Raw genomic sequence first — 25445 nt, forward strand, 5'->3', positions numbered from 1 at the left:
TGGCTGTTAAATACTGCATATACCCTTGTTAGAGAGTAAGGATATCCATCCCAGATCTAGTTTTTGCCATTTGTTTGCCTACAAAACCCCTTCCGGAGCAGATACATTGCTGCTCTGAACCCCATGAGAATAGCTTTGATCCCGGATCACATAAACCATAAAAGCAAGTTTATATGCTAACACTAACACAATTCATTCACATGAACCAAGAAGTGACTCTGAAAGAAACTCTAAATAACATGGACAGAAAGGATAGAAGATACAAGGACACAAACCACTATATGCCATCAAGCCTCATTGCTGCTCCTATTCACCACCACCCCTCAGCCCTTCTAAGTAACATAGCAGTACCTGTTTAAGATTAAAGTGTTATTTCAAGTTAATTTTATTCCTTCAAAATTGCACAGAATTCTAATGGCTCCTTTCATTCCCTTCCAGCAGAGCTCTGGATTTGGGTGTGAGTTACAGCTGCCCCTCTCCAAGAGCCCTCTCCTTCAATGTCCCACAAAAATCTCCCAGCCTTTTTCCCCCTGCACATCAACGCACACCAAAACGTTCCAAGTTCGGGATTTTTTTTTTTTTTATTGGTTGGTTTGGTGGTGGGGTTTTGGTGGTGGGGTTTTTTTTGTTTGTTTGTTTGTGGGGATTTTTTTTGTGAGATGCTACACATTTTGCTGATTTTCCCAAACCAGGTCACCCTTGCACCTTCTCTTCCACAGAAAGGCCAGTAACAGTGGCACTTAAGACAACTGCACCAAGAGATGAGCTGGTCCAAACAAGACCATCTGATCTATGTTGGCAAGACGGAGCAAAGCCTCCTTTGCACATTGTTTGCCCCATCAATGAAAGTCATACTAACATCACTCCCTCTCCTGCCTCCCTTCAAAACAGCATAAATCTACAGCATCCTCTGCCTAGTTTCTGGCGCTAATCATCCATATTGCAGCTGCAATCCAAAAAACCTAACTTTTTCCCATCAAGCACAGACCAAATCACAGAATCCCTTTGTCACTTTCATTCTGGTTTACTGTAATTCACTGTGTTTGAATATGAAAAACATCAGAAATGTTCTAGCATAAGGAGTGAGCTGTCTGGCTCCTCTGTGGTTTAACTGCTACGCATACATTTTCTTCCTCCTCCAGTCTCTCCAATAGCTCTGAATCCATTCCCAGTGCTACCCCAAGGCTTTGGTCATGGTTTTTCAAACCCATTAAAAGATCAAGTTCAGCAACTAATCACTGTATTTCAGTCTGCAAGTCAAGAAGGCGTATTTTTTACAAAGTAACACAGGTTATGAGGTGTAGGAGGGAACATGGCACAATAACTTCTCCTTCAAACTTCGTATAGAATGAACTTCTTGAAAAGATGAGACTTACTCAACATTTGGTCAGTGTCCAACCACATTGCAAGACTCCTTACTTAACAACATATGCTGTTACTACACCAAGTGAAACAGAGGAAACCTTCCCCACAGGGTCTTCTGGGAGGAGGAAGAGGGATCAAAACCTTGACTGACACTCCATCAGATAACCTGTACGTCCCAAATACCCTTGTGGAGCCTAAGTTCAAAGCCTAAGGAGAAAGCTGTCCATTTTTAATGGTGAAATACATGTATTTACTTCTGATGAATTAAACCGCTGTGATCAACACCAGGTTATCAGCTCAGCAGAAGCAATAGCTTTCACACTCACGTCATTTCAGTGCAGGCTGAATTAAATCAGTTTAGTACAATTAACCACAAGTATTTTTCTTTCTGTAAATATCAACTGTTAATGAGTATTTTTTAAAATATCACCTTTTACACATGCAACCTTGCTCAATATCAGCCCTACATTGCATATAATCATGCTGTACTACAGAAAGCTGATAGAAAACAACCCACTGCCCCTCCTGTGGTGCTAGGAAGTTGTGACAGCACTTTCCCGTGATGATGCATCTCTGAACTATAAAGCCACCTGTTCCAGCAAAGCTCCCGCAGGTGGCACTAGCTGCTCCTTACAGTGCCACACAGTACTCAACTTGCAGAGCAAACCAAATGCTCGGAGCAGAAACTGCCAAGCCCTGCTGGCCAGCATGCCGAGCAAGTGCTACAAACCCTAACCACTTCTGGATATCTGACTAGTCCTGCTTAGCACTCAACTCTGGATTTGGGTTTAGATAGCCTGATAGCAAAGCCACTATACCACCTTTTGCTTATTTCAAAACTTCCTATCATCAGAATAAACCACAGTTCTTATCTAAAGCACTAGGCATTTTTCAAAATACATACACATATATTGCTTCTCTCATGCCTTTGTACAGCACAGTTAATCTCAGCAGCCCTCCCAGGTCCTCAGAAAAGTTTAAAACACCCCCACAGACAAACAAAATCCATCAAAAGATCGTGTTTCGCTTACACGCAGTAGGTCTGACGCTTTGCACACCTTCTTTCGAATCTAAGCTTGAGAAAAATAAGACAGATTTGGGTAAGGTGGCTCAGCACAGGACATGCCTGACATACACTTTGACGAAGAACAAGGAAGAGCAGGACAGTAGGTCAGTTCCAAGATATTTAGGGACTTACAGGCAAGTCCCAGCACAGACTGTATGAGTACAGAAGTAGCAAGTCATAGCTGCCGAGTACAGCTATTGTATCACGAAATACTACTGTCATCTACTCAAAGAAATCTGCTCCTCAACAAGCAGGCAATATATTCTACACAAACCATTTTCTGAGTGATTTAAGCAATAACACCATGTAATGCATTACGCCTAGTTATTCCACAAAAAACAGCCAACAGCATAGTTTTCATTATTGAAATTTACAAAGATGGAAATTAAATATTTTAATTGAGCTACCATTACATTGTTTTCTGATTTCACTTTTTAGATAATACTAGTTCTACTGTTAAGCGCTAATTAGGACCACAAAAAGAAACCCAAATTTCAAACAAAATCATTTGAAAAGAAAACCATTTGAAAAGAGAACCATTCAAATGCCTCAGCACACACAAGAGCATACAGTTCAACATTTTCTTTACTAGAAGAGTTTATTTCCAGTACCATTAAATTGTCACTCTTCAGTAATGCACGTACAAAGTGCTGAAATAGCACAAAAGGCATTATGAACATACACCAGCTACAGCGCTAAAGAGACTAAAGGATTTTAGGGCACAAGTCTTCATGCTGCAAGAACAGTCAAACCCGTATCCAGAACCATGACAGTTGCCAGAAGAGAGCACATGACATTTAGCAGCATGAAAGTATTTCCTTGACAAAGTCTCCAATACTGTAAGAACTTACAGAGTCACTTTACAGTGTCACCTGAGCGAGTTACAGCCAAATACAGTCTCTAGCCATTAGCTCTATAGCTGTGCTTCTGCTTTGCCCACCATTTGCCCCTCTAATATACACACTCCAGCTAGGTGTCTTGACTTTGGTGGTTTTTCGGTTTTTGGTTTTTTTAAATCTGCATTTGGTATTTTCACTGGTCACTAGCATCTCCCCTTCTTACAAGGGTATTTTCTCATAAGAAAAGTTTCAAGACAAACAACTGCAGATGCATTAGGTCTCAATTTCCAATAGATTTAATTCTAGTGAGCTGCACAATATAAACCTCACTACTGGGCCAAAAATTCTGGCTTAATAAATTAAAAAAACCCTTCCACAGCTGGATATGAACCTGTCAAACTTCAGTAATAATAAAAGTTGCTTTATAGTGCACACAGTTAAGGAAAGGAAACTGAAGAGAAAAGAGTTTCAGCAGTGTTGATCTCAGAATACTCAAATTCTTTTTCAAAGCTCTGAACTTTGCTACAATTAGGAGAGATGCTGATTTGGCTAATAAACAATCACGCAGATGTACACACGCAGAAGTTTCCCTCTAGTCTTTTCCCCATTCAAGTCTCTGGTGCTCAGCAGCTGCAGCTTTAGATTCCTGATTAAGGGCAAGGGCTGCTGCTGCTCCATGCCCCTCTCAAACATTACAAAAACAACAACAAAAACACCCCAACAACAATTAAAAAAAACCCCACAAACAAAAAAAAAACAAACAAGGGCAATAACCCATCTAGCATCCTAACAGTCATTTTGTAATCCCATTTCTCTGTTAGGCAGGAAAGAACAAACAAAACCAAAAACACTCCAGACTTGCATCTGGCATATATAGTAAAGAGCTCCTGCCTGCTTTCACAGGCTTTAAGTCTCCTGCAGGTTGCTTTTCTATTACAAATGTTGTGTGGTAGCACTTAGAGAGATACCTCTCTTTTTGCTTGATGCCTGTGCTTAGGATATCACTACACACTGTCTTGGAAAAGACCACTGTTGTGCGAATTCATCATATCACCACAGGCTCAAGTAGTGGAGGAAATAAAATCAAAACAGGCTGCGAGGAAGCAAAGCTGCTTTTTGAAGCACGAAGAATCCAATCACAGCAAACAAGTCAAGTAACAGTGAAAGTAAATTATAACACACAAAGCCTTAAATGAACTTGAATCCAGTCCTATGTGCTGAATAAATATTGCAGTGATGGATAACATACCAATGGATTCCAATAGATCTGAAGAATTTTGTTACTACAGGAGAAACATACTTACCCTGCCTGCATGCATTTCACCTTCTGACACTTCCTTTTCGCATTTCCATTTCTGTTACGGGAAATTTCTTGACACCCAGCTAAAGTTCACTAACGTCATCACACTTACCTTATAGAAAAAGGAAAACAACCTTGCCATCCACTTAGTAAGGACATCAGGCTGTGTATATTATGCAGGCTAGTCTCTCCTGAAATCACAGGACTATGATAATAATGAAGGTTTTTCTGGGGTTTGTTTTGTTTTAAATGAAAGCTTTATAGCCCTCTTACAGAGAAACTCTTGATATTTTAAGGTCAGTAGAAAAGCTAATATCTATGGGACGAACAATATTTGTATGTATTTTAACTTTGTGTAGGGCCAGAGTCAAGGCACTGAGATAGGGAATGACGTCTTCCTAAACTCACATAACCAGTATGTAATGCAAACCTTGAAAACGCATTCATGGACCACTGGACAAATAGATAAGGTGCATCCAAAAGTAAATACTCAAAGACTACAGAACAGCCCAATACTTTTTAAGAGGATAAATACAGACAAGTCCATTTCAAAGTCAGCTGTTTTAGCGGTATCTCTTTTCTCCACTTAAATACATGTTTCTGAAAGCCCCCTAAAAAGGAAAGAAAAAAGAAAAGAAAAAGAAAAACACAAAATGCTGCTCTGCACCAAATCAAAACCACAAGTTTATTCTCTCCTGCGCACATTTTTCAAGGCACGGCTATTTTTCTTCCAATTTCGCTAACAACAGAGCAATTGGTATACATCATCTCCAATAAGGCTGTTTTACCTCTTCTATAAAATGCTTGTAATATGTTTGGCTTCACTATATATTTTCAAAGAAATAACTTCAGACCTCATTATAGAAAAAACCCATGGAACTTCCAAAAGATCATACTGATGAAAGACAAAAATGTCAGCAGTGTCCAGAAGGCCCATTTACTTTGTTAAAAATTTTCCTAAACAACATTAATCCCAAGTAAACAAGAGAGAAAGGTATTTTCCCCCTCAATTGTAAACTCTTTTGGAGAGCCGGAGAGAAAGAAAAAGATACAAAGGAATGTTTGGTTTGGCATTGCTGACGCCTGTTCACAAAAGGGAAACCTACTTAAAACCAGGTCAACAGATAATTATCACTTTACACGTGGATCCTTCACTACCTTCTTTTCTCTCCTTAGCAAATGGGGACTCCATCACGTTTTGCACGGAAAGGAATGGGCACAGTTTGACAGATTCACCATCAGGAAAGGGCTCTTACGAAGCTGGTTTGTGTGTTTCCTGCAATTGCAATTGCCTGGGTATGGTATTACTGCTGAAATGAGAGGTTTAGATATGGGCTTTATAATTATTAGACAAGTAATACTCAATTGGCTTTTCCAGAAACTGCCATTTGAACGGCTAGCCAAAGTACAGCCGTGCATAACAAAGTTACTTATATGCACCCTGTGAAACACATTTTTTGCTCACAGCCATCAGAAAAAGCCCATCTAACTTTTTGACTACAGTAAAGTGTGATTAATGAAAATTTCTGAGGTTTTGTTTTCATCACAGAGTATATAACATTAGGCAACCAACACAGCAAATAGCATGAAAGAGTCAACGGTCAAAGCTTTCTGAGCCCTGACATGTTCCAGTCGCCCAAACACCGAGCCTGGCTGCCCCCCAGGCCTGGCTCAGGCAGCTGACTGGAGGACCACTTCACGCTCCTCCAACTTTCCCTTCTCTCTGATTTGAGGGTACGTACATCTGTGTGTACATATATATATATATATTTTTATATACGCACTGCACACACATGGGAAAAAAGAGGAAATTGGTAACAGACAAACTAACAGCACTGTGCGCATTCACTTGCAGTTTGAGTTATGAGGCCATTCATTCGGACAGATTGGGACATTTCCTGTAAAAACACTCCATTATTTATCAAGCCACTCCAGAGCACAACTGTTGAAGCATGGCTTGCAAACAACATATTTTTTAGAGCCAAAATTTGCAGTTATCTACAGAACACTGAGTAGCCGTGATGGAGAAGCCAGGGCCTTCTCGCTGTACATTAGCTTTGAATAACGTGTCCCCAGTTCAGCAGAGTTCTGTAACTGCAAGCTTAGTCCTGTTCACTTTGTGGATTGAAAAGCATGTGCATACTGCAGAGCATAGAGAAACTATATAGTTTCAAATAACGTTCATGCTTAGTCTCTGGCAAACCACAGTTTTTGTATATACATACATAAATATAAATACATGCATATATACATATTCACTATAAAGAATATGGAATATTAAATTAAATATGACTAGAAAGAGAAAGGAAATTGTTTCACCCACCTACAATCAACACAAGTAAAGAGCCTAGGAGGCTAAAACTGGTAAAAAGGAAACCACACACAGTAACAATCTTTAACCTGCCACAATTTCCAAAGGAATTTGAATGACCATTTTGACAGAAGCAGCTGACAAACTGCTGAATAAACATTTCTTTTGGGTTAAATGCAGTATTCTCTAGACAGGGGAACTCCCTCCGTAATGCCATAAATGTACAAAGCTTCTTATCTCCAACATGCTTTCTTAGAAAAGCTGGATTTATTATTAAACATCGCATTGCCAAATGCAGACCTTTACTGGCCCTAAGTGAGAACACTAGTTCCATTCAGAAAAAACACATGGGGAAAAAATAACATCACTTACAAATGTTATAGTTGGAAAGGCGATTTCCTTCAGCTGAATGTTTTTCTCCTTTCTACATCAGTCTGAGACATGGTTTGAACAAATCAGTTGTTTATAAGTAATTCTCAACAACTACATGGAGCCTGAGCCATTGGGCATTTTGACAGGACTTCCATTCACCTTCTCAGAAAATAAAACAAATAAATAATAACTTGGCTTTCAAACACAGAAACAAAGAAATATCTATTTTGTACTAAAATAATAGTCATCTGAAATAACTTCATGGACAGCTTATAAAAGAGTATGCAATTGTTGAGAGTATTTCAGAGATTTGTAAGATTCTTTAAACAACTCTAGTAATTCACAGCTTGTGCTAAGAGACACCTTTCTTTGGTGAACTGTATGCTGTTTTGTAGCTATCAATAACACAGGAGAAAAATCACCCCAAATCCTTTAGTGCTTTAGATGGAAAGTTATTTCAAGGATAGTGATCATTAGGAAACATCATAGAATCATAGAATCATTAAGGTTGGAAAAGACCTCTAAGATCATCGAGTCCAACCGTCAACCCAATACCACCATGCCCACTAAACCATGTCCCTAAGCGCCTCATCTACTCGTCTTTTAAGTACTTCCAGGAATGGGGACTCAACCACTTCCCTGGGCAGCCTCTTCCAATGTTTAACCACTCCTTCCATAAAGAAATTTTTCCTTACATCCAATCTAAACCTCCCCTGCCGCAACTTGAGGCCATTTCCTCTCATCCTATCGCTTCTTACTTGGGAGAAGAGACCGACACCCGCCTCGCTACAACCTCCTTTCAGGTAGTTGTAGAGAGCGATGAGGTCTCCCCTCAGCCTCCTTTTCTCCAGGCTAAACAACCCCAGTTCCCTCAGCCGCTCCTCAGAAGACTTGTTCTCCAGACCCCTCACCAGCCTTGTTGCCCTTCTCTGGACACGTTCTAATACCTCGACGTCCTTCTTGTAGTGAGGGGCCCAAAACTGAACACAGTATTCGAGGTGCGGCCTCACCAGTGCCGAGTACAGGGGCACAGTGCCAAGTACAGGGGCACCTGTACTCATCATGTTTGAATACAGGTTATTAAGGGGTAGTCAATAAAAGGTTTGCATTAACTTTACCTTATAGTTTTAGGAGGTGTTAAGATTACAAAGCTTTTTCAATTTCTAAACTAACAGACACTTTTGACCTAGAAAAGGAGCCCAAATTCTCCTCTCTTCACCTTCTTGCATCAGTAATGAAGGTCACCTTTCTTACCTTTCCATTTGAACAACACTGAACAGCAAAGACTTTTCTCCTTCTATATAGTTAGTAGAGAATCAGAAACAAATCATGCATTCAGCAGTCAGCTTTCTCTGCTCTAGCTGGGATGCCAGAATTACTGATAAAGGGATGTCTCTCTTCCTACTCCCGCCAAGTAAAATTTTACTAGAGTGAAAGATGGATCACATGTGTACTTCAACAACACTAGAAGGCGGCATGAAGGGTAATGAAGTATTTCATTTCTATCCTGAGAAAGAGAAGGTTATGAAAAAGAGCAAACAGCTACATAAAGGAATTCAGTTCTCCTTAATTAAGAAAGTTAAAACCAATATAATTCCCCAAATTATGTCAAGAAGTTTCAAAGGACATGTAAATATTATGCACTGTATTAGAAGTGTGGAGGGATACAAATAAGACAACTTCACAAATCACTGTACGTGAAATCCTATAGCAAAACTGTACATGAAAACTTATAGCAATAAGAAATCATCAGACACTTCTTTCATTTTTATAACATGTATAACCACAACACTGTGGTTCCAAACACAACTCAAATTCACGAGTTACAGTGGTTTCCCACTGGCAATGCAATACATCTCTGCAGTACAATAGAGATGGGTATGTCTTTCGAGCTACTTCAATTTATGTAAACACAGAACATAAAATCAGGCCACAGGAATACAACTGACAACTCCTGAAGAGCCTATTTTGAAGAGGCAAAGCTTTCTATTTCATTGGTTATTTGATCTAGTACTGGAAATCAATGCAAATAAGGACAGGGTGGGAGGGGGATCTCTGAATAGGCTTGACTAAAGTAAATATTCAGGGGGATATTACTCAAGTTAGTACCAAGAGCTTCAGCCAGTTTCCAAAGCCTTTTGAATTCTCAGAGCTAAGCCCAGTGAATTCAGATGAAAGTTCCTTTTCTTCCACTTTTAATGGAAAAAAATAACTTAAGTGAACTTTCTGCAAAACAGCCTCCCAAGTTTAGTAACTGGGGAACAAACCTAAAGCACTGCCAAGGCACACAACTAAGCATTTATAAACACCTTAATGGTTTATTCAAATATTACGTACTGATGTACTGAACCAAAACACAGAGGTATTCCAATAATGCTGTTTCAAGTTATGTAATTCCATCCTTGGTACATAAAAATCCCAGTTCCTCCATTCTGGCTGCCTAGCCCACATTTTGTACTCTGAGGAACATGGGCACACGGGGCGCATACTAACGACACCAAGCTTCCGCTGAATCCAGCGAGAGGCACGGCTAGGCGAGGACACCACCTGGTCCTGCCCCGGCTCCGAGATGATGTCAGCCTATTCAGCAGGGCAACAGGAAAAAAAAAAAAGTCCCTGCTGTATTTCAAACACACATAAAGGGCCATGTATATTACCACAAAAAGCAGGAAAACACTATCTCATCAGCAAATGAGATTCTGCAGCCCTCCAAGCCTTACTGCAGCATTTAGGCAATAGGAGAGGAAGAACCATTTATTCCTTTAGATTTAATGACAGTTACTCTGTCTCTCTCCCACCCCTGCCACTGTCCCCACAGCCTGTGCAGTATTCCAGGGGTATCACCAAGCCGCGATCGCTTTTTGCCCAACGGTCACCAAGGCACATCAATGTAGCAAGTGCCATGCCAGTTTCAAATTCTTGTTTCTTTATAATTTTTTTCTTATCCTCAGTCCCTAGCTCCCCCATTTTTCCCTACCAAAAAAAAAAAAAAATCCAGAAATTCACTTTTAAAACAAATAATAGCAACACTGTAGAGCGGGCTTACTCCATGCCAGGGACTAAAAAGTCTGCAGAACAGAGAAACGCTGACTGAGGAGTGGACGCGTTCTGAATTGAATTTCGTTACAAACTCCAAAGATTTAAAGAACTCTGAATGGAGAGACAGACACACACACACAGAGGCATAAAAAGCAGAACAGGCGGGGGGGAGGGGGGAAGACAACCATACTCTCTGGAGAGAGGAAAGTATAATTACATTCAACTGAACTACTCTTCCCTTATGCATATGCCACTGGCAGTGGCAGGGTTCACTTCTACCTTTCAGTCCTGACCTTTAAAACGGATCAGATACAATCCTTTCAAAAGAAGCATTGTTTTCTGTCTCTATATCTGTGGACACCTTTATCTGCAACACCTCAGCTCCTGTGTAGCCCAACAACTGGTAGATGCCTCCTTCAGCTGTGTCAAGAGCAAGAGGTGTCCCACAAGGAGAGTTCAGAGGCAGCTGCCCAGCTCTCCTGTAGCAAGAAAAGTCCTCTTGTGGATGTTCCAGACACAAGTCTGAAGTTTGGGCATCCCCGTGACACTAGCAGGCTAACACCAGCACGAAATGTAAAGCAGACCCTTAATGGAAGGGAGTTTTTTGTGGTTTGGGATTTTCTTTTTAAATCCAACTCCAGTACAGTTTAAGCAAGAGCCATTAAAGTTGGGGAAGAAGCTGCAATAAATCATAATTATTACAAAACAAAGGCCAAATTTTTCAAAACTGATTAGTCATTTTAACATCTACCCTAATTTGTGGTAAATAGGAACCCAGCATACTTAACAAAATTAACTACAGTGTAGGTTGAAATAACTACCAAACTTCAAATTTATCTGTTCTTCTTTAAAGTTTTGAGAGTCTTACACCTAAACGTAAGAAAAGTTTCATCTATTTTAAAACATGTATCCATGTGGTGCTTCTGTCAAATCATTCTTATTATTTGGCTTTATTTGCAAAATAGATATGGGAAAAAAAAACCCCAAACAAAAACAAGGAACAGGTTTGGATTACTTAAGTTATGAATTAACATAAATTTTATAATGTGTCTAGAATTATTTTGTCTTTTTCCAAAGTTAGCTGTCAGCAAAATTTACACACAAACTCAACTATTTGATTAATTCATTTGTTATAAAAATTACTAGTTAAAACTCATTACCTGTAACTACCAGCTTCAAATCTCTGAAGATACAGCATATTTCTCTAAGGACGTAACTGAACCGCTCCACTTTTCAGAGAAGTAATTACAAAAACATGATTTTCCTCTTCCAATTTAAGCATGTATTAAAACTGAAATAGATAATAAAGTCCATTTCAACCACATACATGTTTTGTGGGCTTTTATTGCAGTTTTGTTCTTTTTTCCGCCCTGCAAGGACTCTGTCAAAGATCTACTTTAACTGATGCAGCAGAGTGCTTATTTGGCAAGATTATAAGAAGATACCAAGCGAAAGAAAGGTTTTCAACCTTTCAACTGAAATAAATGAAAAAAAGATGTATTAGGAAGAACACTAAAACACCTTACAGATTCAGAACTGGAAGGAGATGGCACACGGGTTCCCCAGTGCCTAATTTTCCTCTGGGCTGCTTGCACCTGCCCCAGCAGGGCTGCGCTCTGCTTATTCCTAAGTGTGAGCCTGCTATTGTAGACTGCAGCGAGAACCCTATATCCAAACAGCATGGATTACGCGCTAACACTTTATATAGAGTATGAAATACACTTTGGAAATCTTCCACCCTTTAATTCATCCTGTCATATCAAAACACTGTGGACACTGGCATCTCTAAGACATCTACCATGAGCAGCATCTTTGGAAGTACAGGCTTGCAATCCTAGATTAACATATAAGAATCATCAATGCAAAATGACTTGTTTACTTTCAGTGATAAAAGTCAATGGCAGGAAGTACAATACTATAGAGATATTAAAATATTTGTATTATGCCTATTTATAAATAAATGTATGTTTACATTATGCTTTCCACGTACACAGAATGAAGTATGCATTTTTCTATCAGCACTGCCAATTCATTTTAAAGAAAACCCCCAGCTACTAATCTCATTTCCAGCAAGCACGCAGTAGGCTTGTGTCACTTACCTTGAAGACCAATACCCAAGCAAGCCAGGAAGGAAATTGCTCACGCAGGGGAATTTCATGTCTCCCTCGTTTATACAATTATTTACACTACAGAATTTACTCGAGTACCTATATCCTTACATCTGATAAGGGTACAGATAAGACAAAATATGATTTGACTATCAAGAAACGTACACTACTCTCAGTGTTGAAAGGTTGTAAAATGGCTTTATGAGAATTACTGTTTCAGGCATTTAAACTACATCTTGGGTTGCAACCTAGGTACGTGGAGTGAGCAGCAACAGGGAGAAAGAGCTGGGGACCCATCTGATTATCATACATGCCCTGCTGCACCACGGCAGATGAAGCACAGAGGCCCTTGTGTGGGGCTCCTCCAGTCCCCAGAGTGAAAAACATTCGGTTTTTTTTCCTCTCACCTCTCCTGGGGGCAGGGGAATCAAATCAAGCTGTTCTCAGGAACAGGAGAATAACTGGAAAACAGAAAATAACACTGAATGGCAAATTTGGTTGGTAGGGATTTCCCCCCCCTCCCCCACCCCTGCTGAGCACTCTCACTCCACTGGACAAGCAGTAAGCTTCCACCCCTGGAAGGCACTCCTCTCGCAAAAACAAACAAAAAACAAAACAAAAAAAAAAAAACAAAAAGCCACACCCACCAAACACCTGAATTTTATAGTTTCATCCAGCTTTTATTTCCTTGTTCTACGCAGAGTAACAATACAGATATTAAGGTTGGCGCAAGCGTGTTACCACAGGCATCACTGCATCTCTTGAAGTCCGCTGGACATTAACAACGCAGCAGATGGTCATTACTCCAAACTCCCCACGCTCCACCATCATTAATTCAGGAGCAAACTCATTTCAAAGGGCTAGCCCCAATTCATAAAGAACTCATTGTCCTGGCCAAATTAATAGCTTTAGATCTTGCGCTACCAGATGTGCTTCAGAGAGACAATAACATTTCAAATTATAATGTGCTGTTTAAAGTCCACTTCAACATCATTTCTCATAAATATTGGCGTATGAGGCAAACTTTAAAACTATGAACCTATTCCCAAAATAAACACAGAAAACTCAGTATTTTTGGTTTAGATTCTAGATAGATTTGGCACAAGCGTCCTCAATTATCCTGCAACCCACTTGATCAAAAGCTCTCTACTCTGAGACTAAAAGTGGCACATAGTCTTTCAAAAGGCTTCACTTCACCCTGAAGATTAATAAACCCTCAACAGACAGGCAGTTATGGTGCCTGTTACATAAGCAATGCAATTTAGACCAATAATAATAATAAATAGAAGAAATAAAATTTGTAAGAATTTGGAGTTGGTCTTAACTTCATTGATAAGTCATCAGTAAGAGTTTTAATACATGGGAACAAAAAGGAATAGAGGGAATCATTTGTCATGACTTGAGTCATGTCGTGTCTGACATTTGTCAGACTGTTTGCATTAAAACAACAGAAGAATCTTTTCCATAGGAACTATTTGTAAAAATGAACATCAGTACACTAGAAGCAACTAGCACGCTATCTTTCCGACTTAGGGAAAAATAAAAAGTAAAATTTTGAAAATATCCATGGTCTTTGTGAGGAAGAGGTAGAGATCATTGAAGGACTGTAATCCAAATAAAAATAATAATAAAAAAGCCAGAGACAGAACTTTCCAGAGAGACAGCATTCACTTCAGTTTTAAATTACATTGTTATTTTTCCATGGAACTGAACCACATTTTCTTACAATCCTGTATCTCAAGAACTTTTCTTGCTGACAGTTTCGTTGAAAACTCTCTGTTTGTGTGAAATGTTCTGTTTTCAATAAATTGCTATTTTCCAACATAATATATTTGGCTGAAAAATTCCTAACTGGCTTCACTTTTAAAATCATTTCTCAAGTGTAACATTTCATGAAGTCCAATGCCTTTCCTTACTTAAAAGGCTACATTGTGTATTTTAAAAGATATCCACCCACTCTCATACTGGCACAAAACAAGCAACATTAGTGTTTAAACCTGTATGTATGTAGGGCATTTTTCCTAAGTAATCCATTTCCACATGGAAGAAACAAACATAACAATTATGATTTTAAGGTCTTTTCTATTCTACCTTGAAAACAGGATTAGAAGCTACATCTCCAATAATCTTTAACCTCCATTTGATCACAGAAGACTGTGATACCCAAATACAACATATACAACTATCTTTACTAAGTAACTTCACACATCTAAATTATATAGTAAAGAATCGCAGAACCATAGAATAGTTTGTGTTGGAAGGGACCTTTAAAGGTCATCTAGTCCAGCCCCCCCGCCATGGGCAGGGACATCTTCAGCTAAAGAAATATAATCCAGGCTGGATTTACCCTTGAAGTACAGTTTACAGTCATAGCTGAAGGAAAGAAGTTAGGGCTGAAATGTCTGTGGGGGTGACAAACACACTCTTGGGAGGTGACAAGGGAGAGAGGGAAAAAGAGGAATATTTTCTTTTAAAAAGGAAAACAAAGAAACAAAGAAAGAAAGGAAAATCATAGTTCTGTCTCCTATCAAATTCCATACTGGTATAATTTTTAATTACAAAAGAAACTCATGAATCGAGAGCAAAACAGAATTTGATGTACTGTACTTATGCAACTGAAGCTAAGTATGCAAAGCGGGGTGGTTTTTTTATGTATTAAGTATTTTTTCAAATTCCTACATAACGTAACTAATAAAAATATTTACTTTTACAAAGGGTCAAGTGGGCAGAACATAATTCTCCCAGAAGGAAACCAGATGTTTAGTATCTTCAAAGCAATATCTGTGCTGATAAAAGCAGTAGCTAATCTTTCTTCTAGAGGTTGAAGTTCTTGCTGAAGTTTCTTTTACTGAACAGCTATGTATCATGCTTTAATGAATATCTGCCTCAACAGAATGAGTATTTTCACATTTTTAATAGGATTTTGGTTTGTGTGTGTAGTCGTCAATGCATCAATACTCAAAAAGCTGTCTTTGAAAATTTTGTAAAACAATCTATAGTCCTGCTCTTTAGCTCAGGATGAAAGAAGTCACATCTGTTCCCAAAGCCAAGATTCCATAATAAAAACATTTTAGCAAACTTCTATATAGCAAGTTGAATACATTAAGTCACTCAAGTATTCCTCATGAGTCAGAATAATACATCAATGCAGTGCTTAGAATTGCAAAAATCTCAAATTAACAATTTACTGTCTTTCCTAAAACTTTCCATAATGCATTGAGAGATCCATAAAATGGAATTTACAAAGACTTGAACAAATAGATTTCAACTGATTCTGTGGGGTTTTCCTGTATTACTTGGCTGGTGCCATGACTAATATTTAGCTACAACATAATGCTTGCCAACAGATGCAAGATAAGTCTGAAATCCTATGGGGATAGGCTAAATGTTTAAAAGGCTTTGGAGGCATGAACAGGGTCTCTGTGTATCTCACTCAAAGCAAAAGGATTATTTAGTTGCTTAAATTACCCTTAGACAAACATACCAAAAAAAAAAAAAGACCAGCTTTACAACTAGAAAGAAGGAAAAAAACCCTACCCAATTTAAAATTGGTTTTATGGCACCTGTTTTTCATTTTTCTGAAGTTTGATCTGATCAGGGAAAAGCAGCAATGACAGAAGTTTAACCTTATCTATGCTGGATAATTATGCAGTTGATTACTCCACATTGTCTGCAAATTTAGAGTGCGGGTGGAAGCAGATTAAAGGAAGGGTCACAGTTTTGACGCCTGTTTTGCCAACACCAAAGGGGCATACGTATCACTGGGGCATTACTTGCAGCATGATTCATTCATGGTATCATGAATTTTGTATTCAGCCATGTTGATGTTCACCTGCAGCACAGTATATTCTTGTTCACTTTTCCCACCTCTAGTGGCCATGTGCATCTGTTATTTGAAAAACACGTTTAGCTTAAGGAAGGCTGTAAGCTTCCAGCTAAACAGCATCGTATGGATGCAGATTTATACATCTCAACACCTCCTTTGTTAAGTGATGGAGATCCTCTCTTAAGAGGGCAGGGACAGAGCAGCTTTTGGGATAGCAAGTGACAAGAAAGGACTGAAAACAATCACAATTTTATCTGACACATATCAGAAACACCCAAGAAAGAGGGCAGCACTATCCAGTGCGCTAACCTTAGTTAAACAGCTTCATCCAAGCTCAACATAAGCACTATCAGTTTAAGTACCAAAATATTTAGTCTGTGCAAAAGCAGAGTACTGGCACCTTGCTTACAAGAAAGTCTGCAGTTAAACATGATAAAAGCAAAAGGAAGAAACAAAGGACAACAAAGTAAGTGGTAAGGATTCAGACTTACACAGCTCTTTCAATTAACAGTTTTTCAAGCACTTTGTATGGCAAGAGAGAACAAAAAGGTTCCCTGTAGGCACGCTCAAGGTTTGCACAGAGAGCACCCCACTTTCACTTGCTTCTTTAGAATACACGAGTCAGAAAGAAAAAAAAATGTGGAAAAATTGTGGCTGGTGTGATGCAGAGGACAAGCTGTGATACACTCCACTACCATCCCATACCTACTTCGCCCAGCTGCTTTACTGGCCTCTCTCAACCTTTTCTCCAGACATCTGCCTTCCCCACCTTCAACCTTCAAGTCCCCTTCTGCTCTCAGGCCAGACCCTTTCCTATACTTCATCATTCATCTGTCCCCAAAACTTCCCTCTCGGCAGTCTGTAAAGCCAGGTAAGGAGCTTCCCCTGGCTCCATCCCCAGCCCCTCTCCAGGAGGTCTGGAGGGCAGGAGCAACCCACAGAGCTCTCCAGTGAGTTCCTCAGTGCTCCCCAGAGTTATGCTGCAACACCTCAAGCAGAAGATGTTCAAGCACAAGACGGACAATGATGCCACAGACTTAGAAATTGCACCCTATAAATTGTAGTGAAAGCAGTGCGAATGTTTCAGCTTTCAGGTCCTTGGTGTGGGTGCTATTTTGTTTCTCCCCTTCCCCAGAGGAAGCCGTTTTCATCATGATTTTGGAATGTTACACCTACAATGCAGTAACTGTACTACAAAGACAGGACTCATCACCCTATACCATGCAATCAAAATGCAGTACATCCCTGAAGTCTTTGCAAGATTTCTTTTTTTTTTTCTGTAAAGTACACTTATTTGGAAAATATAAACAAGTCATTCTGTTCCAGCATGTGATTTGTTTTTCTGCTCTGGCTACACCTGTGACAAAGGAACAATACTGTCACATGTCACCCATACCCCCTCTATTAACTTGTCCTGAATGGGGAGGGGGGGAAGTAGTCTTCAAGACAGTTTCACTGCTGTACAGGATGCTCACCAGAAAACAACAGATGTGCTATAATCACTACTGCCCATTCATTTCCTTTCTGTCAGAAAGAAAGTAGCAGTCATCAATTAAGAATCCCTATCTACTGGACACAAAAGGAAGTGTACACTTTTCCTTGGTCATTTGACCGTAACAATAGGAGATGGCAGCGGGAAAGGACAGACCACTCTGAGCAAGCATGGGGTGCAGATAGGGGTGAGTGAGATTATTTTTAAAAAAATCCAAAAAGGCAAAGATACAAATAAGAATTTTTATTCAACATCTTAATATACAAATGTTAAAAAAAAAAAAATCACTTTGACCATAGAGCATACAAAACCCTAATTATATTATTCCTGAATTTGTCCAGACAATTCTTTTCATTTAATCTTTTTCACAGCAGAAAATCCCAAACATGTGAACAGACAAGGGAATTAAAACATCTTTTCCAGAAGCTGCTTATCAATTAACAAAGCCTTTTCTTAAATAGTTATCATGATTTTTATAAAACCATTAGTCTAAATGTACTAAGTGTTTAGACTTTCAATATGTTACCGGCATACGTTATTTGGATTAATATTTTAAGAAGTCTAGTCAGATCTGTGGATCCTTCTGTTAAAGATTACATTCACTGGTCAGCATCATCATTCTGAAGTAGAATGACAGCTTTCATAAATTTGCTAACAACAGAAAACCCTAGAGATGCACTCTATATTATGTCTGTTTCAGTCCGACTACAATCAGCCACAAAGGGTTTGGGGGAAACTTATTAAAAATTGCTAGGCTTAATTAAGGCATTAGGCCCTAATCTAACATGCTAAATTAAACCCGAATATTCCCATGGATACTAATGCAACTGCTCCAAGAACCTGGTAGCAGCTTCCCACAACAGGAAAGCTTTTACAGACCTCCACACGGCAACTGAACCCCTACTTTTGCCCTGTACCTCTGCTCCATCGCATACCAAAAATAGAACCCACTTACAGAAAAGCTCACACGTGGGCATGCATCATTCTTCTCCACCCCCACGCAGATTTGCAAGCCCTCATACCATTAAAGACATGGCCTAAACAAAGTATTCAGTGATGCACAGATGCTCGAGGAATTTTTTTTGTGTAGTGACTTTTAGCATAAACACACTGTGTATTAAAACTCATCCTGAATTGTTAGAACATAGTATATTGATCTGATGTTTCCTTCTCTGCTACAACAGATGTCATGATTTTAAGAGCTGCTCAAGCCCATTTTCATTCTTTCCAAGATTAGCATATTCTAAACACCAACTTATTGAAACAATTAAAAACAGATAATATTGTTATGTAAGTCAAATGGATAATAGCAAAATATAAACAAATTTCATAAAATGTCTCCTCCGCCACCCCCAAAAGTTTTTTCAGAATGAAAATATTCTTAAAACCTCCAGATTTAAGTCTGGCACGTGAAGCAAATTGGGCAAAATTACTGGTGGTTATTTGGTACAGATTTAACATCCGTCCCTCAAAGCTGTATCTGCCATTAAGCTATTGTTTTTACATAACACCACTCCTCATATTTTAGGTTTCTTCCTTTTTCCCACGAAATTAATTCTTCACTAAATGCACTTCATCTAGTCCTTAAATGCCTTAACCCCTTAGTTGATACATTCCCACAGACTCCAGTTTTGTTGATACAACAATTTTCTGAAGCACTTCACAGTGAACGCTTGTCTGCCACGGGTCCCAGAGAACCTTAGGAAATCCTCTGCTTTTAAGGACGCATGCACAAGCCACGTTATCTCAGCTTTCAGAAAAGAGGTTATTAGAGTCTGATGGTCTGGTTTAGCTTTCCTGTTCATCGTGAAAACACATTAAAAATCACCGCAATTCAAAACCAAGGCCAAGCAGCACATTTGAAATGAAATGGAAATCAGGGAGAGGGGGGGAATTTGTGCAAGTAATTCACTTTCTAAGGTCACTAGGCAAATACTTCACATGCATTTGGATATGCACACATTTCAAGCTAAATAAATTAAATGATTTGCTGTCTGTAACCCGGGAATGTACAGCCCCTCCACATTTGTGGATGAAAAAATATGCTAGTAATTAACTATCAGCAAATAACACAGGCAACTAGTGTATTGAATTTAGGTCACGCCAATTATTCTTCTCTAATGCATGTTAAAACATGCAACCTTATTCAAATCTTGCTATTTTTAGAAAATACTGAAGAGGAATTTCTGGTTTCTGCCTCAGCAAAATGTTTTCCTACTTACAGAGACTGTTCTCCCTTGGATCCAAAGGAAAGTAAGATCTCGCTAATGTTTGTCAGATGTAAGCTTCAACGGAACGCTATGCAGTCCTGCTAGTGTCTATCTATTAAAGCTATGCAATCTCAAAGCACTGGATCCAACATAAAGTTGCCATTCTCCTAAAATTTTATAAACATTTGAACACAATTGGATCATCAATATATACTACAAAATTATATTACAAGCCCCACTATCAGTAGGGTAAAATAATAAATATTATTAGTTAGTGGTCTAATATAGCATATTAGTATTCCCTCTGCAGGTCACAGAAGCCAGAGTGGCAATTAACAAAATGTACTTTTTTTTTTTTCATTTTAAACTAATCCATGCTACACTGGTTTCAGCATTAGCACTGGAAGGAGTGAAGTAGGTTATTTATAAGTCATCGAGTTTTTCCAAATGGCAGTGTCTGTGCAGTTACCCACAAAGCCCATCACTGAATGCCCACTTTCTTCAGAGAGAAGAAAAGATTCCTTTGGGTTAGCACCAGGACTGAGGAGGAAAGGAGGGAGAAAGGGACCTTGCCTAAAGCCCTCTTCTTATTTAATATTTTCTGTGGAGTCTCCTGTGAGCCCTATCGTGAATATTTCTGGAATGTCAATTTGTTCCAGATAATCAAATGAGTGAAATCAGTTATTACAATCAAGTTATATTTCCATGGCATCTAAATCTGCTTTTCCTATGCTCTCAAGTTCCCCAGGTCCTCCAAGACTTTCAGGTAGTGAGAGTACATAAAATTAAACCCCTAAAAAAAATAAACTATGAAATATCAATTTCTTCTCAAAATGACATATAGTAGCATAGGAAATCTCAGGAGAACACAGAAGTCCCAGATCTCCCCAGCCCCATGAAGAGACCGTTGTTTCTCCATGAAAATGGCACTTCTAACTCAAAAAGGACAGAATCAAGCAAGCAAACAAAACTTCAGCTACAGATCTTTAGCAAAACTTCAGTTACAGAAACAGGTGCTAAAACTGAAGACTTAACCTCCCCTAACTGCCTATGTGCCCCAAAATTTTAATTTAATTTGCATAAAACCCCACTAGCGTGCACATTGAGAAATACCACCGTCTTGGCTAACCAACATTTCAGGCCTATACACTACAGCGACCTATTGTGGACTTGCATATTAAGCACTCTCACGGTTAACTTGAGATATGTTCACTGAACACCAACAGTAATCACCCCAGCCAGAGGCACAACAAACATCATCTCTTATTTAAAAAAAAAAAAAAATTAAAAGTTAAAATAATAATTAAAAAAAAGTTACCTGGTAGAGCACTCGCCAAATAAATCAGTTAGATTAGGCAATGTGGAGTCACTTTTCCTCTCCTCTGTTGAATCTCTGGCATTCTGCAGGAAGGAGGGTAGAAATTATGGAATTAGAGAAAAGATAAAAGGGAGCACAACTCCACAGCTCAGCGGGGGGGACGTGCTCACCCCAGTTTATACTCTCCAAGCCACACTCGCTGTACTGCCTGAGAGAAGCTGAATAAAACGTAGCACGGGCTGAATCCAGTTCAGGCAGGCTAAAGGGTCAGATTTGTTAATAGGAATTAGACACTAATGTGATTCCGAAAATCCCATTAAGAGTCTTACCACCTCTGCGAGTGCCTACCTACGTATCTTTAAAAATCTAGATCGGACAGTTTGGCTATGGTTGCGTCATAAGTCTGTGGCAGAGCAGGGAAGTGCTGCTGGGTTCCCAAGCTCTAAACCCGGAAAGCTTCAGGCCATGCTCCTTCTGGAAACTGTTAGCGCCTATTTTAAACTTAATTATCTTTAATGCCTGGAAACCTCTATGCAAGTGAACCCTCACTTTCCTGGTGAGCAACAGAAGGACACATCCCTAGCCGTTAAAGGAAATCAGAGCCATGGGTCACTTTCTGAGATCTCTCTGGTACCTGCATCTGGTCTAGATATTTTCACAAGGTCAACAAAGAATGATAAATATCCAAATGAAAATACTGTTTCTTCTACAACTTCACAAAAAGCAGCTATTTAGATACAATTGCGGTGCAGCTTTTTCTAGCAAAATTTATTAACCTACCTTGAAGCCTAAAAAATGCAGGATTCTTGATTTAATAAGGGAAAGAACTCATTTCCTTTGCTAAATTTATAGCCCCTCCCAGCTTCAGAACATCGACTAGAACATCTACCAGGAACTGAAAAGTATACCTTTTTCATTATTTTCATTTCTCTAAGTCATTTGCTAGAGGACCCCAAGATCAATTTACCTCTCCGTCTTAGCTATTTCTGTGCTATGGACTCAGCCAAAGGTGACAGTGAAGAATCCACAGAAACCGAACATCAAATGTTCTTGCTCTGAACTTTCAAGAAGCTATTGAATGTAAGACTGGGTTGTTTTTTTTTTTTATATCACCATAAGGCCTGTTTATATACTTGGAGTGGAAACAGTGCACATTCAGCTGCAATTGATTTCCTGTATGGCAAAATACCTCAGGCATTCAGCTGGCTGGGAACACTGCAGAGGCCTCTTACCATCACCAGGTTTTTTGAGACCAGGAAGCTCTGCCCCATGCTTGTTCTTACGCCAGAATAAATACGAGTCCCTGCTGAGCATCCAAGTTAATTTGGTCTAGGGGAACCAATCATAAACAGGCAAGATTTTATATTTCAAAAATCCATTTTAAAAATATTGGTCTGCTTTCAACTTCAACAGTAATACAATCAATTCAATCCTGCTCATGTGGCATAATGTTCATCTACAGATGTTTTTTAAATACAAAAACTACTCCATCTGAGAGATGGTTTGTTGTTTTGTTTGTTTTTTTTTAAATTAAATATCAATACATTTTCCCTCATCCAGTTGCTATATTTACAGCAATAAATCAACACTACAAGGCAATTTCACAGACTAAAAGAGTATATTTTTTTCCCTTTTGGTATCACTGAGTGACAATTATAATAACAATTTTATTTACTGCATTTAGGTTTGTTCTGTTCATAACTGACTACATAGAATAGCCTCCACTAACATTTCTATTAATCTGAAGAAGGAAATACGTGAGTAGTCTTACCAGGTTCCTGTGATTAGACTGGAACAGTTGTAACATTCAAATGGCCCAACCACTTGACTGTACCTCAGATTGTAAATTAAGCGAAATGAAAATACAAAAAGTGAGCTGTAATTACCATCCTACTTTCCATTTAGTGCATGCAATTTTCCTTAGTTTCAAATCCTCCAGAGGCAAAGGATTCCATTTCAACTGCTAGAGAAGGTCGTTTCTTCAGCGAATGATTCTTTCTAGAACCCTAGAAAGAGCCAGACTGGCAACACAACCACAACCATTTAAACATACACACATACATGTGTGTATATATGCGTGTGTGTGTGTGTGTGTGTATAGATATATATATAAAAATAATGTGTGTATATATATAAATAAATTAAAATCAGGAAACCAGACAATCTTAAAGAAGCCTAAACTTTTTATAGGGGCACTCTTGTTTGATAGAAGTTTCATCAATAACAGCTTCTTAGTTCCAGAGTAAAATTATTGGCCTAAAGGTGAGAGATCAAGTTATTCAAGAAATATATCACAATTATTAATAAAAAAGCTTTGCATTCTTAATCACTTTTAGAAAATATATAGGATTAAAGCATTAAGCAAGTAGCAGTTTAAGAAGCAAAAACCCCAAAGAAACCTACATTCAGGTATTTAAGTTGACTTGAGCCATAATGACTGGCCGTCCTGTAAAAAAAAAAAAAAAAGGCATTCTGGCACCTGGAGATTTCACTGTAACGTTAAATTAAAAGCCCAGAAAATTGAAAACTATCTCTCAAAACTCAGTAAAATCAAGGTTCTCTTTCTGGGTATACTCTGCATGGGAGACAACCAAAATAATTTTCAGTAACAGGACGGGTGGTTTATGTCATTCTCTTAGGGGTCTTTGAGATCATCTTCACCTCAGTTTTCCTAAAAAGTGTAAGTGACACACAACCATTCTGTGCTACGCACTAATGGTCCTGGACTGAGAAGCTTAGTGAAAGGCTAACATCATCACTTTACTCCAATAAACTGGTTCCCTCAAACCATGGGTTTGAGTTTTAAAATCTCTGCTTTTTAAGGATTTCCCTACCCTGTTTCTGCTAGAGGAAAAGACCAAAATAAGCCAAAACCACCCAACTATGTATAATTGTAAGCCACAAACTTACAAGTGCGAATCTGCTTAAATTACAAGTAGGGTATCAAGACATTTGTTCCATTCATTGTCACTCCTGCTCTTATCTGGTCCCCAACCATACTAAATCACATCTCACATCCAGACAACTCCATCCTTACAACTTGGATCATATTGTGTATTCAACATAATAAAATGGTGTCAACATATACTGTAGTATTTTAAAACAAATACTCTTGCCAAACAATTCCACATACTGATCCTCCAAGAAAAGCTGAGAATAAAATTCTTAGAAGAAGTTCACACGTGTTAGATGGCAAACCTCTGTGCAGGTTTAATCACCAGTGACGAGGACTAAAGTAAGAATTTATTTTACATTATTTTTACTGAGTTATGTGCCAGTACTTAAAGCCCAACTTTTCTGGCCAAGGAAAGCAGCTTGCCTATTACAGCATCAAGGGAAGGCCACATACTGTAGCACCTTCTCATTGCAAGACGTAACTGTGATGAACAGACAGAAGATGTGCTGCGTCCCAAGGAAACAGATTTATTCCACATGCAATCAGCTGAGCGCTTTCCCACACGTATTAAGCTAATTTCATGGGCTAAGTACATGCAGCGCTCCGAGAGTTTCCTTCACTCTACCCCTTCTCAACAGTGAACAACACAAAGGCTGAGTTGCATGAGAAGGTCAACAGCTAAGAGTGAATCTTTGCCAGAACTCCTCCAGACTATGCCTGGTATGACCTCAAACTGTCCCCAGGAAAGAAGTCAATGTTGGGCAAGTATGGGCATAGACAAGTAACTCTGAGCCAGGTACCAGAACTAATCATCTGATGATATGACTCAACGTTTATAACTAACAAATAAGAGAAACCAACCCAATACATTTTTCTGAAATTGTCAGAAGATGGGCGTCACCAATCCTCTATTAAAAACAAAAAGGACTCTTCATGCAGCACAGGCATTGATTTAAAGAAGAGCAAAAGGAAAAAAAGAACCATATAGTGGGCAGACTCCTCATCACTACAAGACAGTGGCAATGAAGACGCATTCAGATGGCCCTGGCACTCATACCCCTCTGGAAGCTTGAATAGCTGCAAGATGCGCACAGCCAGGGCAGGCAGATGAATCTGTCGGGTAGGTATGGAAGCACTGTCCCCTAGAGATGAAAGAGACTAGAAAGCCACAGATGTTCAGTGACAACAGTTGATGATCAGCTTTTCTTCTGAAGACAGCAAACCAGATAGTTGTGGTTTTGCTTTTCCAGAATTCTTCCTTGAAAAGCAGACACAGCTCCTATCCTATCCCAACAGCATGCAG

At 39.0% G+C, this 25445-nt stretch overlaps 1 protein-coding gene across 2 annotated transcripts in view; it reads right to left on the reverse strand.

Moving 5' to 3' along the window:
- PLEKHG1 (pleckstrin homology and RhoGEF domain containing G1) overlaps positions 1-25445 on the reverse strand; it is a 136937-nt gene that overhangs the window by 102989 nt on the left and 8503 nt on the right. For both annotated transcript variants that reach the window (XM_076333856.1, XM_076333855.1), the window contains exon 2: positions 21247-21329. The gene's annotated coding sequence lies outside the window, so the exon portion shown is untranslated. The remainder of the gene's footprint in view (positions 1-21246; positions 21330-25445) is intronic.

The sequence above is a fragment of the Aptenodytes patagonicus genome, chromosome 3 (genome assembly GCF_965638725.1).
Source record: "Aptenodytes patagonicus chromosome 3, bAptPat1.pri.cur, whole genome shotgun sequence".
Classification (NCBI taxonomy): Eukaryota; Metazoa; Chordata; class Aves; order Sphenisciformes; family Spheniscidae; genus Aptenodytes; species Aptenodytes patagonicus.